Source organism: Lacerta agilis, chromosome 2, assembly GCF_009819535.1.
Source record: "Lacerta agilis isolate rLacAgi1 chromosome 2, rLacAgi1.pri, whole genome shotgun sequence".
Lineage (NCBI taxonomy): Eukaryota > Metazoa > Chordata > Lepidosauria > Squamata > Lacertidae > Lacerta > Lacerta agilis.
In genome coordinates, this window is record NC_046313.1 from 119,216,438 (window position 1) to 119,230,803 (window position 14,366).

Consider the following 14,366-nt stretch of genomic DNA (forward strand, 5'->3'; position numbering starts at 1 on the left):
CTGAGATGCTGGACCTGGTGATCTTGGAGCAGTTCCTGGCTGTCCTTCCACCAGAGATAGAGAGCTGGGTGAGGGAATGTGGAGCGGAGACCAGTTCCCAGGCAGTGGCCCTTGCCGAGGGTTTCATCCTGAGTCAAGCAGAGGAGAGGAAACAGGCAGAGCAGCAGGTGAGAGAGACTTTCTTCTGGAAACACCCAAGGGGCTCCAAACCAGAGGGAGAGTATTTCAAAATGCGGTACTAATGTCCCATCCCTTTATGGATAGGATCCAAGGAAGTAGATCTGATAGCCCTAGAGGGCGTGTGTGTGACTGCGATCTACTTTAAGAATTAAAACTGGCAGTGGTGTTTCCCCATTTTGGGGACATTTTTTTAGGGAGGAGGAAAGACCTGAGAAAGCTCCGTCTACTCTTCCAGAGGTTGACCTGTTGGACATCCCTACCCTAGAGTGTTTGCCTCTGCCATTCCTTTTCTAATCCTCCATTTATCTCTTGAATCTTTGTTGCTCTTTCAGGGAAAGGATCTGATGGCAGAAATGGGTCCCAATTTCTCAGAGGCAAAGAGGACTCTGTTGGACACCAGAGAGAGACCCCTGGGTAAGGAGGGAGTTATTTTTCTCCTTGGTCACATCCTGGGGATTCGGAAACTAATCTGTGGGTTCTTTTCCTCATTTATGGGGATGTAGTTGGGCCCCAGAGCCCACAGGAGGGGAGATGTATTTTTACACAACTAAAACTTGAAAGGTGTACATATGTCAAAAGGCACTCAGTAGGGTAGACTTCTTCAAAAGTCTATAATTAGAGATGGACTCCTGAACCTTGGAGAGAAGCTGGCATTCATGGCTTCCCACTTCCATTTGTTTCTGGCAGGTGACTGGATGCTGCCAGCAAGAGCTCAAGCGTCTTTTCATGGTGGAGAAGGGGAAGCAGCAGCTATAGAAGAAGTTCAGGTAGGGGCCATGAGACTTGTAGGGAGAGAGACCGAGGGGTGGGGCAGCACACAATGTGGAGTTCCACCCATTTACACAAAGATTTGTTGTTCAGTCGTGTCTGACTCTTCGTGACCCATGGACCACAGCATGCCAGGCACTCCTGTCTTCCACTGTCTCCCGCAGTTTGGTCACACTCGTGTTGGTAGCTTCGAGAAGATTAGGACCAATCATTAAAATAATAATGTAATTCCAGGAGGATGTTAAAGTAAGCATTCATACCACGTGGAGCAAAACAATCCCATTAAATCAACGCAACAATTAACTGGCAGGGGGGAAAACAGAGCAGTGTTGTAGATCATCTTTAAGAGATTTCCCTTTTTCTTTTAGGGTCTGGTGTGCTTTGAGGACGTCGCTGTTCATTTCATGGACAAGGAGTGGGCGTTGCTGGATCCTGACCAGATTGCTCTGCATAAGGAGGTCATGGAGGAGAATCGTGGACTCCTGGATTCTCTGGGTAAGGCTTTCTTTTGGATCATAATATTTGTGTGGAAACTCAATAGCGCCACCTACACCACCTGGAAATCTAACCCCCCCCCCCCAGAAATCACTTTAAATTGGCGGTGTTGTCTGCGAATATCCGTCAGACAATGCAGACAGAGCATATTCCGTGATTGGGCCAAACAAAATTAAATGAATCTCAGGTTCCCATAAATATGTCATTTAATATCAGCCAACAAAGACATTTAACTCTGTATTAAGAACTCCCATCTGATTCCCTTCATTCCTTCCTATTTCACAACCATTCATTAGCGATGTTCAGTAATCAACAATTGTCAACGGTGGTTCTTCCTGAGGCTCTAATTAGTTTCTCTCTATATATATAGTCATACCTCAGAACTCAAACACCTTAGTACGTGTATGTTTTGGCTCCCAAAAATTGGAAATGAGTGTCCTGGTTTTCGAACGATTTTCGGAAGTTGAACGGTCGGCGTGGCTTCCGATTGAGTACAGGAAGCTAAGTCAATTGGAAGCAGCGCCTTGGTTTTCAAACGGTTCTGGGAGTTGAACAGAACCGTTCGAAGAACCAAGATACAACTGTGTATTAGTGTAACAATACCACATAACATCTATACAATATCATAAAAGTAAAATTTATTTTTATTACACTGCATTTGTTCCACAATTTTTTTCCTCTTTTAAAAATTGTTCTTCCACGCTCTTTTCATTTTTTATTCCTTTCTCTCGTATCATATCTTTATGAATGAAATATATTTCAGTAAGATATTATTTTAAAATGCAGTGGTACCTCGGTTTTCAAACAGCTTAGTTTTCAAACGTTTTTTTCGGAAGCCAAACGTGCTCCAATTTGAGTGAACACTTCGGTTTTGAGCTAGCAGCTTGTCCAGCAGTGATTGCCACTGCTACCTTCCCTTCCCTCTGTTGGGAAGCACCTCTTTAATTGCTAGAAGGTGGAGTTGGGCGGCTCCTCATAATGTAAGTGACTCCGGAATAGCGAGACTTGGAAGTTGGCGACTCTCCCCCAGTGGTGGGGGAACTATGCTGGGCAGGTTGACCTTCCCATCCCTTCGCCTCCCCTCCCTCCCCTCGTCCCAAGCCTGACCCCAAGCGATATCCAGGCAAAGCATTGTGGGTGCCACATTCCTGAGCGGGGGATTGGGGCGCTTGAACTGTGCTCCAGCCCACCCGGCTCAGCATTGGGCAGCTAGGAGAGCAGCCAAGAGCAGCCGCCGCCTCCTCCTCTCCGTGCTCTGGTGCTGGCAGTACAGGGAGGCAGTATCGCCCTGGCCAGCCAAAGGCTGCCGCTTTGACATGCTGTCCAAAGTGGAGATAGAAGCCCTGGTACTCACCCAGGTGAATGGGGAGCATGGGCAGATGCTGGAAAACATGCAGAGGGGAGAGTGAGCAAGTAAGTGAGAGAGCTGCTTTGGGGGGGGGAGAGAGAAAAGGCTAGCTTGGGGGGGGGTAACTTTTGCCTCCCTTTCCTTCCCCCACTTAAACTCCCTTCCCGCAACCAGTTGGCCACCTCTTTCCCCACATGCACCCGCCGTGCACTCCTTGTGCCTCCGGTTTGAGTTCCCCCCCTTAAACTCCTCCCTTCCACCCCGTCCCTCCAATGGCAATGGGTAGATCACGGCTAGTTTTTGATACTGGGTAGTAGATTGCACCCTGGTTTAGTGCCTTAATTCTATGGACCAATGGTCTCATGTTAAATTGCTGTTTTACGGGTTGTTTTTAATTGTCTGGAATGGATTAATCCATTTCACATTATAGTGGTACCCCTAGTTACAAACTTAATTTGTTCTGGAGGTCCGTTCTTAATCTGAAACTTTTCTTAACCTGAGGCGTGATTTTGCTAATGGGGCCTCCTGCTGCTGCCATGCCGCCAGCACACAATTTCCATTTTCATCCTGGGGCGAAGTTCTCAAGTTGAGGTAGCTACTTCCAGGTTAGCAGAGTTTGTAACCTGAAGCATTTGTAACCTAACGTGTTTATAACTTGAGGTAACACTGTACTTTCTATGGGAAAGCACACCTTGGTTTTGGGATACAATTCTGGAACAGTTTAAGTTTGAGAACCAAGGTACCACTGTAATTAGTTTTATCATTGCAGGTGGTGATGAAATGGAAATGAATAACAAGTGGGAGCAAGACAGAATCCACACAGTGGAGAAGCAACATAACTTTAGTCACAGGTCCCAGTCCACTTCTCATCAAAGAAATCCCATTGGGAATAAACACTATGAGTGCTTTGAATGCGGAAAGAGCTTCAGTCATAGTAGCAATATTACTTCCCATCAAAAAAATCATAATGGGGAGAAACACTATCAGTGCTTGAAATGTGGAAAGACCTTCAGTCGAGCGATTCTCTCACTTCCCATCAAAGAAGTCATACAGGGGAGAAACCCTATCAGTGCCTGGAATGTGGAAAGAGCTTCAGTCAGAGCAGCAATCTCACTACCCATCAAAGAATTCATACAGGAGAAAAAGGCTATCAGTGCTTGGAATGTGGAAATACCTTTAGTCGGAGCGATTCTCTCACTTCCCATCAAAGAGTTCATAGTGGGGAGAAACCCTATCAGTGCTTGGAATGTGGAAAGAGCTTCAGTAAGAACGCCTCACTCACTTCCCATCAAAGAATTCATACTGGGGAGAAACGCTATCAGTGCTTGGAATGTGAAAAGACCTTCAGTCGGAGCGACTCTCTCACTTCGCATCAAAGGATTCATACAGGGCAGAAACCCTATAAGTGCTTGGAATGTGGAAAGAGCTTCAGTCAGAACGCCTCTCTCACTTCCCATCAAAGAATTCATACAGGGGAGAAACCCTATCAGTGCTTGGAATGTGGAAAGAGCTTCAGTCAGAACGCTTCTCTCACTTCCCATCAAAGAATTCACACAGGGGAGAAACGCTACCAGTGCTTGGAATGTGGAAAGACCTTCAGTTGGAGCGATTCTCTCACTTCCCATCAAAGAGTTCATAGTGGGGAGAAACCCTATCAGTGCTTGGAATGTGGAAAGATCTTCAGTCAGAGTAGCAATCTTGCTTCCCATCAAAGAGTTCATAGTGGTGAGAAACCCTATCAGTGCTTGGAATGTGGAAAGTGCTTCAGTCAGAGCAGCAATCTCACTTCCCATCAAATAATTCATAGAGGGGAGAAACCCTATCAGTGCTTGGAATGCGGAAAAAGCTTCAATAAGAATGCCCATCTCACTTCCCATCAAAGAAGTCATACAGGGGAGAAACCCTATAAGTGCTTGGAATGTGGAAAGTGCTTCAGTCAGAGCAGCAATCTCACTTCCCATCAAATAATTCATACAGGGGAGAAACCCTATCAGTGCTTGGAATGTGGAAAAAGCTTCAATAAGAATGACCATCTCACTTCCCATCAAAGAAGTCATACAGGGGAGACACCCTATCAGTGCTTGGAATGTGGAAAGAGCTTCAGTCGGAGCGACTCTCTCACTTCCCATCAAAGAAGTCATACAGGGGAGAAACCCTATCAGTGCTTGGAATGTGGAAGAAGCTTCAGTCACAATGCCTCTCTCACATCCCATCAAAGAATTCATACAGGGGAGAAACCCTATCAGTGCTTGGAATGTGGAAAGAGCTTCATTCAGAAGAATAATCTCACTTCCCATCAAAGAATTCATAGTGGAAAGAAACCCTTTCAGTGCTTGGAATGTGGAAAGAGCTTCAGTCACAGCTACAAATTCACTTCCCATCAAAGAACTCATGGTGGGGAGAAACCATAGCAATTGCTGTGTAGTAATTTTATTTTTGTTTTTGTTTGTTCAGTCATTCAGTCGTGTCCGACTCTTCGTGACCCCATGGACCAGAGCACGCCAGGCACGCCTATCCTTCACTGCCTCCTGCAGTTTGGCCAAACTCATGCCAGTTGCTTCGAGAACACTGTCCAACCATCTCATCCTCTGTCGTCCCCTCCTCCTTGTGCCCTCCTTCTTTCCCAACATCAGGGTCTTTTCCAGGGAGTCTTCTCTTCTCATGAGGTGGCCAAAGTACTGGAGCCTCAACTTCAGGATCTGTCCTTCTAGTGAGCACTCAGGGCCGATTTCCTTGAGAATGGATAGGTTTGATCTTCTTGCAGTCCATGGGACTCTCAAGAGTCTCCTCCAGCATTTTATTTTAAGAGACTTTAATTTTTATGCCAACAGTGTTCTTGTGCTTCTTCAACTCAGCTGAGAAGTCAGCCTTGCCCCTCAATGACATCGAGTGCAAACCCGGTGCCCAATATTCTTCAAATATGTATCCACATCTGCAAGGTGGAAGTCATTGGTCAACGGTGTTGAATTCAGGCTTTTCTTTGTGGGAAGGTTATGTCTAGAAATCTCTTGCTACTCTTCTCCTTCAATCCTTCAACGCATTTACTGAGTGCATGACATGAGTGAGGTAGAATTATCTGTGTATTATACATCAAAGGCTGTTAGAATCAGCAGTAAGCTTGTGGAGTGAGACCAGATCTTGACCGGGGACATTTTTGTTAGTGTCTGGCATATATTCATTGAGCAGGTGACTCTGTTCCCCTTCCTCCTCAGTGTTAATGGATTGTCAGTCCATCACAACGGATGAGGTATTTTTGAAGATGATGATTTTATTTATGCCCTGCCAACGGCAACAACTGGGAAAAGATAGACTTAACATTTTACAAGGACAGGAAAGAACACTATGGACAGGATAATTGATACACCCTGGAAGAACAAGGAGATAGTTTGAATCCTTCGTTTGTAGTCTTATAAATCATTTAATGTGTGAACACGAACAGATGTTATTAATATTGCTGTTGTTGTATAAGGGATTATTATTATGACTAATGTAATTGAAATTAATAAGATTTTGGAATGCCAAAGTAAATAAAATCATCAAACCATTAATCCTAGCATGTGGGGGGCATCTAAATGATACAATTGGTATTAGTAATTGCATTATAAATTGGTATTGGGCCATTCCATTGTCACGGGTGACACACTTTGACCATGTTTTTTGGTATTCTATTCACACATGTGTAACAATGTAAATATACATAAAAATTAACACCCAAAATTTAAACTATGTTCTTAATAAGATGCTGAACATTTTACTATTTTTTATTATTTTTATGGATATTTTTGACAATTTTATTAAATGTTAAAAGGATTGTCACGGGTGGGACAAAAAAAGGACATGGAGCTTGAGATAAGTTTGATTTATGGAAAAATGTGAGTTGGGAGGTGAATCAATGATAAACTCAGCACATCTATTTAAATCAATGTTTATTGGTTACAACTATGCAATCAGGAATTAAGTTTAAGAAATTTAACGATACAAAATTAAGGAAAAAATGCTGTCACGGGTGGGACAATCATCAGAAAACTTTTAACTTGAACACTTCTGTGAAGACTACGTGGGTGGACTTTTGAAAAGAAGGTCCATAAAATAAACTTCTTTTGTCTTTAGCTTCTAAAAAAATGGTTAGACTGCACGTTTGGAATCTTCCTCACCAAAGTCCAGCGCTCATCGAGTATTCTTATCAGGCTAATTTTTCATGGAATGGCCCTATTGTTATAAATTAGGCTATTATTGGAATGTAATTGAAATAAAAATTATTATTAAACAAATTTGATGATAGCTTAGCCAGTGCAATATGAAAATTTCCTAATTTTTACATTTTTGTTTCTCCTTCAAATGCCTTAACAGATCATTGTAGGTACCCCATGTAAGGAATGATAATTGTTGCTTTTCAAATTGCTTTTCCAGAATAAATGATGCTTTTATTGCTTTTTCATAAAAGTCATAAGGTTGCAACAGCTAGGGCGTAGGTTGCAACAGTTAGCATATTTTTAATATAGCTTGTGGTTAGGCTACCTACAGGGAAGTTGTATCTTTAGAACAAATTGTGGTTAAGTTGTTAGCAAGAAGAACAGAACAAGGGAGCTAACATCTTGAAAGTGGCCAGGATGTGGCTTTATTGCTAAAACTAGTATGTCAAGGGTTGAAGACTTAAGACCAAAAAAGGGAATTCACAAATACAGTGGAACCTCAGCTCCCGTATGCCTTGGGAGCCAAACGATTGTTCCGGTTTTTTAACGTTTTTTGGAAGCCAAATGCCTGGTGCGGCTTCCGCTTGGCTGCAGGAGCTTCCAATCAGAAGCCGTGAATGTGCGGCATGGCTTCTGCCTCTTGTGATTGGCTGCAGGAAGCTTCTGAAGCCAATCAGAAGCCGCGCCTTGGTTCTCGAACTGTTTCAGGAATCTAACAGACTCACAGAACAGAATAAGTTTGGAAACTAAGGTTACACTGTATGAGAGAAGGTCGATGAATTGAGGGGAATGGGAAATGTCAATAGTGGCGGAGAATTTACTACAGTATTTTAATTAGGCAGTCATGATAGGCTGTAATAATAATAATAATAATAATAATAATAATTTATTAGTTGTACCCCGCCCATCTGGCTGGCTGTAAATCTTGCAAACCCCCAAACAATGGGGAAGCAAGGGAGGGAATTTTGCGGTCATTGAAAGGTTATATGCCCATGTTTTATTGAATCTGGGTGAGCCTGAATTTTTGCTCACCCATGCCTGCAAGTGTTTTTATGAACACTAAATAAATTATTTTGTTCAGATTTTATTGGGAAGGTAAACAGCGTTTCTGTCCGCTGCTCTGGTTCGCCAGAAGCGGCTTAGTCATGCTGACCACATGACCCGGAAGCAACGCGAGATGAGCACCGCAACCCCAGAGTCGGACACGACTGGACCTAATGGTCAGGGGTCCCTTTACCGTACACTCCTAAATATTTCACTTTTTCCCTCTATTTTTCTTGCACTTGTTGTAAATAACCCATCTTCTGGAAACTTCACACAATGTTGTTTCCAGGAATAAATGACTGATCTAACGTATTAAACAGGGCAGGTGGCAACCCTGCATGATGTGCCTGTTGATGCTTTGCTGGGATGGGGGGGGGGAGAAGATGAGGTCCTGCCACAATGGTAGTGGGGGGCTCATTTGGCAGGAGGGAGAGGGGTGTATGCCTGTTCCCACTCTCCTCTCACGCCTGAACTTCTATGACACCCCCCCCCAAACATGTCCTGTACCAAATGAAGCAGGAGTGCCACTATTTGCAAAGGGATGCAGCAGGTTCACTACCTGTACAGGTGCTATTGTGACTGTCAGAAGCTCTTCCATTTCGATGTGGTCTGAGGGAAGTTTGTAGCCATGTTCCCAGAGGAGCCCACATCCAAAAGTGGGACAAGGACTACCTGCAGGGCTTCAAATCCATGGTGGATGGCTTCTGCTGGGTCCGCTACGGGATCCTTGGGCCCTTCTTCCACTCCTGTTCTCTCTCACACACACTGACAGACACACATGCATCGCCTCAGGAGCCTCTTCATTTATCCTGGTAGCAGCGGAGGAGTGGGGAGGGGGAAGGGATGGCACTATAAAGGACTATTTCAAAATCAGTTTGAATAAATGGATTTATATGCTGGATGGGATGCAGGTAAAGCCTAGTGAGAGGGTCTTTTTTAATACAGCAAAATGCTTTTCTAAAGTAGAGAGAAGCTCCAAAAGCAAGAGAGATGAACAGAAATGAAGGGGAATGAAAAAAACCCCGATAAGCGAGGGAGCCCAGGGATACTGCAGCCTCGTCTGCCAGGAATCGGCCTCCTTGGCGCCTAAAACTGAGGCGAGGCTCAGGTTTCGAAAGGCGGGAAGTTGGGAAAAGGCGGGAAAAGCCGTTTCCCTCAGAGCAGCCGCCGCCTTCCCGGCGGAGGGGCGGGGCCAGGGCTGTTTCGTCACTGGTCCTTGCCCCGCCCTCCCTCCGCCTCCCTCTTTCCCCGCTTCGTGCTCTGAGGCGTCCTCGAGAGCAGGGCCTGAGTCGCCCGCAGGGAGCATGCGCAGCTCCTCAGAGCCTTCTCTGCCCTCTGTGCGCTCGACTCGCCAAGGGTTAACAGGAGCCGAGCTGGAATCCTAGAGAGGCCAGGAAGTGCGGAGGGGCGTGCCAGGTCCTCCAGAGTGGAAGCCCCTCCTCCTTTGTCCTCTGCCTCGGTGGCCCCTCCTGGGATCCAGTGAGTCTCCTCTCTCTTACCTATTGGGGCGCCTGGGGGAGAAGGGGGGGTCCCAGGCCTGCAGGGGGAGGACGCCCAAGGGGTCCGCTTCTGCACGGGGGGGGGAGACCCCCAAGGCTGGGAGCATCCTCCCCCTTCCTCTCTGTTCCTCCTTTGCCCCTTTGGGGAGGGAAAAGGGGGCATGCCAATGACCCCCCCCCTCCGAGGGAGGAGCCCCCACCAGGCCGCCCTTTGCTTCTGGCTCAGCCTTTCCCCCTACAAAGCTGCTGCTCCTCTCTCTCCCTGCCAAGGGGGTCCCACCCTCCCCAGAAGAAAGCCTCTGTCTGTGGGCTCTTGCTCTCCATAAAAGGAGGAACTGGGTGCACTCTGAAAGAGGGGGAGGGGGAGACCCCCCCCAGAGCAAAAGCCCCTCCCCCAAAAGGTGAGGGTTTGCTTTCCTCTCTCCCCTTTCCAGAGCTGCCTGAAATGAAATGGGGAATGAAAACAATGCCCCATTTTTCTGTTGCCCAGAATCCTCCAGTCCTGTGATATTACCCATCTGTCAAGGAATACTGAAAATAAGCTACAGCCATTTGCCTTCTGACCACTACAATTGCTTATCAGCAAGGAACTGTCAGTGAGTGTAACTGACGGATACAATCTCCAGTTTGAAGGCTAAATGAGCCGTGCATACCAGGATACAGTGTCTCAACTCTATACTTGCGACTATGCATCTTCCCAACAGGGAGCACCAAAGGTCAATGACAGTTCACTGACTATGCGAGGCTGAAACGAAATATTTTCTTTAATAAGCAAGCCTAAAAAAAATACCATACAATATGCCACCAAGAACAGGGGTTTACGACAATTATACTCCCTTAGGTCACCACCATTTGAGGAACTCCAATTTTATTTTTATTCTGATGTATTAAACGTTTATATCATTGTATCATTTTAATTTTAAGTCTCCTTAAAAGACCCTCCCTTCTAGAGTAAATGGTGTATCACCTGTTCTATCTAAATCCCGATGTAGGGAATCTACTTGTGCAATACAATACTGTTAAACCTGCCATAAAGATACTTCTCTTTTGACGAATGTAAAACCCTGTAAACCATTCTGTGTTAAGCATGTAATATTTACTATGTTAGAATTGTTTCCTGTATCTAACCAATATTAGAGTGTAATTTCTCTGTACGTTAGAAATTATTTTCTGTATTAGGAAAATTGCTTACAAACCTGTGTGTCACTAACATGCTTCAAAGTAAGCACTCTTTCCCCATACAACTGTTTTCTCACAGCGACACCTATTGAGTATATTCAGAATAACATGAATACACATGGTCCGGTATATCAGAAAATAACCTTTATTTGACCAACATGTAAAAACATTGACATCCATGATAGTGTCCAGAACAGGATATCACACCACCATAAGAGGTGTTGAGAACCAAAAGGTGTTGAGAACCCAGAATTGTCATTGATCTTCAAAGATTGCCCAACAATTTCAAAAGGATCCGTTCCTGCAGAGAAGAGAAAAGCAAAGATAGCAGCCCCCACAAGAAGGGGACTTATCATAACACCAATAATATTTTCATGACCTTGTCAAGCACCCTATTGCGCCATGCAAATTTTCCTTTTGCGCCTTTTGGCTTTCATTGAGTTGTATTGGTTGGAAAGGTGTAAGAAGGGGGGATTTTCTATTGTACGGGGTCTCTCCTTATCGATCCTCGTGAGGCAGAGATCCTGCAGCTGCAGTTTTTTAATTATTATTATTATTATAATAAAGGATCAAACTTGTTTTTTCTAATACGCTGAGTTGGTCTCTGTCATTTTCCCGACCGGAGTTGAACCTAGAAAATAGCGGTTTCCTCCAAGTGGGCTCAGACCTCCTTACGAGGCTCTGACCCTTTTCCGGGGGGTATAGTTCTTACAACAGGATAGTCCAGCCTTTCGCAAGATGAATTCTGCATATAAATTAAATAAGCAGGGAGACAATATACAGCCTTGTCATACTCATTTCCCAATTTTGAACCAGTCAGTTGTTCCATATCCAGTTCTAACTGTAGCTTCTTGTCCCACATAGAAATTTCTCAGGAGACAGATGAGGTGATCAGGCACTCCCAATTCTTTAAGAACTTGCCATAGTTTGCAATGGTCAACAGTAATAATAATAATAATAATTATAATAATTTAATACAATTACTATATGTGAGTGAGTTTTTAAGCAGAGGTAATAACTTCTGCTTAAATTTAAATTTAGACCAGCCAGACTGAGAAAAATGCTGATGGTGTGTGTGTGTGTGTGCTTTCTTAAGTCTTTATTTCTTCCTCATTATGCTGCGATGTGTGTGTGCTCAGTTGTACGAAAATCTCAAACTTTCAGGATGGGGGAGAAGTGGATAGACTTCAAATTTCCCCACCCCCTTTCTGAAGGCTCTGTGTGTATCTCAAGGTTTTATCTTTTTGCATGCTTGAGGCTTAATTTTATAGTTGGTCTGGTTGTTGTTGTTGTTGTTGTTGCTCTTATTCCTATGACTTCATTACAATCACATTAATAACTTTAGTGGAGTCCAGCCTTGATTGCTACCAAAATTTACCCACATTTGTCTGGGGACATTTTTCTGATCCTAACAGAGTACCAATTTTATAACAGAACAATTCGTTTGCTTTCTAGGGTTTGCCAGCACCTCTAATTCGGACTGGAAGAACTTTGCAGAAGAAAAAAGGGACTCTTTCTGATCTCTTGGGAGCTTCCTGAAAGCAGAGATGGATGAGCAAGACTTGGCTGGCCCTAAAGCAGGAAGAGGCCAGGCCATTGAAGATGGGAGCAGTGGGGGATTATGGGAAAACTCTGTGTGGAAGATCCTGGGTGAGAAGGATACCCTCCGCTCAGATGTGCACAGCCAGCAGCTCAGGCAGTTCTGCTGCCAGGAGGCCGAAGGACCCCGAGAGGTTTGCAGCCAACTCTACCACCTTGTCTGTCAGTGGCTGAAACCAGAAAGGAAAACGAAAGCTCAAATGCTGGACCTGGTGATCTTGGAGCAGTTCCTGGCTGTCCTTCCACCAGAGATAGAAAGCTGGGTGAGGGAATGTGGAGCAGAGACCAGTTCCCAGGCAGTGGCCCTGGCCGAGGGTTTCCTCCTGAGTCAGGCAGAGATGAGAAAGCAGGCAGAGCAGCAGGTGAGAGAGATTTTCATTTGGATTTTCCCAAGGGGCTCCAAACCAGAGGGAGAGTATCCCAAAATGTGGTACTAATGTCCCATTGCTTTATGGATAGGATCTAAGTAATTTGCTCTGGTACCCCTAAAGCAGGCATAGGTAAACTCCGGCCCTCCAGGTGTTTGGGACTACAATTGCCATCATCACTGATCACTGGTCCTGTTAGCTAGGGATGATGGGAATTGCAGCCCCAAACATCTGGAGGGCCAGAGTTTGCCCATGCCTGCCCTAAAGTGTTTGCCTCTGCTGTTCCTTTTCTAATCCCCCTCCCCATTCTGTTTTTAATCTTCGTTGCTCTTTCAGGGAAGGGATCTGTTGACAGAAATGGGTCCTGATTCCTCTGAGGCAGAGAGGACTCCGATGGACACCAGGGAGAGACCACTAGGTAAGGAGGAAGTTATTTCTCTCCTTGGTCACATCCTGCGGATTCAGAAACTAATCTATGGGTTCTTTTCCTCTTTTATGGGGAGGCTGTTGTGGCCCAGAGGAGGAGAAATGTATTTTTATGCAACTAAAAGATGAAAGGAGTACAAATGTGAAAAGGCACTCAGTAGGGTAGACTTCTTCAAACATCCATCTGTAATTAGAGATGCACTCCTGAACCTCGGAGAGAAGCAGGTATTCATGGCTTTCCACTTCCCTTTGTCTCTGGCAGGTGACAGGATGATGCCCACAAGACCTCCTCATCCGTCTTTTCATGGTGGCGAAGGGGAAGCAGCGGCTATGGAAGCAGATCAGGTAGGGGGCAGGAAACTTGTAGGGAGCAGCAGAAGAAGAAGAGTTTGGATTTGATATCCCGCTTTATCACTACCCGAAGGAGTCTCAAAGCGGCTAACAATCTCCTTTCCCTTCCTCCCCCACAACAAACACTCTGTGAGGTGAGTAGGGCTGAGAGACTTCAAAGAAGTGTGACTAGCCCAAGGTCACCCAGCAGCTGCATGTGGAGGAGAGGAGACAAGAACCCAGTTCCCCAGATTACGAGTCCACTGCTCTTAACCACTACACCACACTGGGAGAGAGGTTGAGGGGTGAGGGAGCCAAAATTCTTGGAAGAACAAATTGTGGAGTTCCACCCATTTACACAAAGATTAGGTCCCCTCAATAAAATAATGAAGTAATTCCAGTGAGATGTTAAAATAAGCATTCATACCATGTGGAGCAAAACAATCCCATTAAAACATCAGGCAAAAACAACGGAGCAATGTGTCAGGGAACTGCCCTCCCCTGCTGGCCAGGGTCCTGGCAGCCCAAGCCCCTTCTCTCCAGTGAGTCTTCGCCTAGCGAGTCTTCCAGCAGCTCCTAGGGGGAGGAGGAGTTACGCTCAGGCAGCCGGGTGGAGGGAGGGCTCCAGGAGTCAGCTCAAAGACCCAGCACCGCCCAGCAAAGCAGATCTGAGGGGGAGATGCCATTTCTGTCGCCTGAGCTGTGCAGAGGGGTGGGAAGAGCGGGAAGGCAGCATCTCAGGATGCTGTGATTCCTATGTTGGGGTCGCAGCTGGAAAAAGGCACTTCTGGATTCTTCAAGTGACTAGGCAGTCATGTTTTTGATAGCTCCGCTTGTACATAGCTTTGGCACAATAAATTAGTTTGTAGACAAGACGGACTTTGTCGTTACTTGTGAGCAACCCCTACGCGGATCTGACACAATGTGTGGTGGATCA

General features: G+C 45.4%; 1 pseudogene; it reads left to right on the plus strand.

Annotated features, from left to right (window-relative positions):
* Positions 1-50: 50 nt before the first annotated feature.
* Positions 51-14,366, plus strand: part of LOC117042249 — a 31,390-nt pseudogene continuing 17,074 nt past the window's right edge.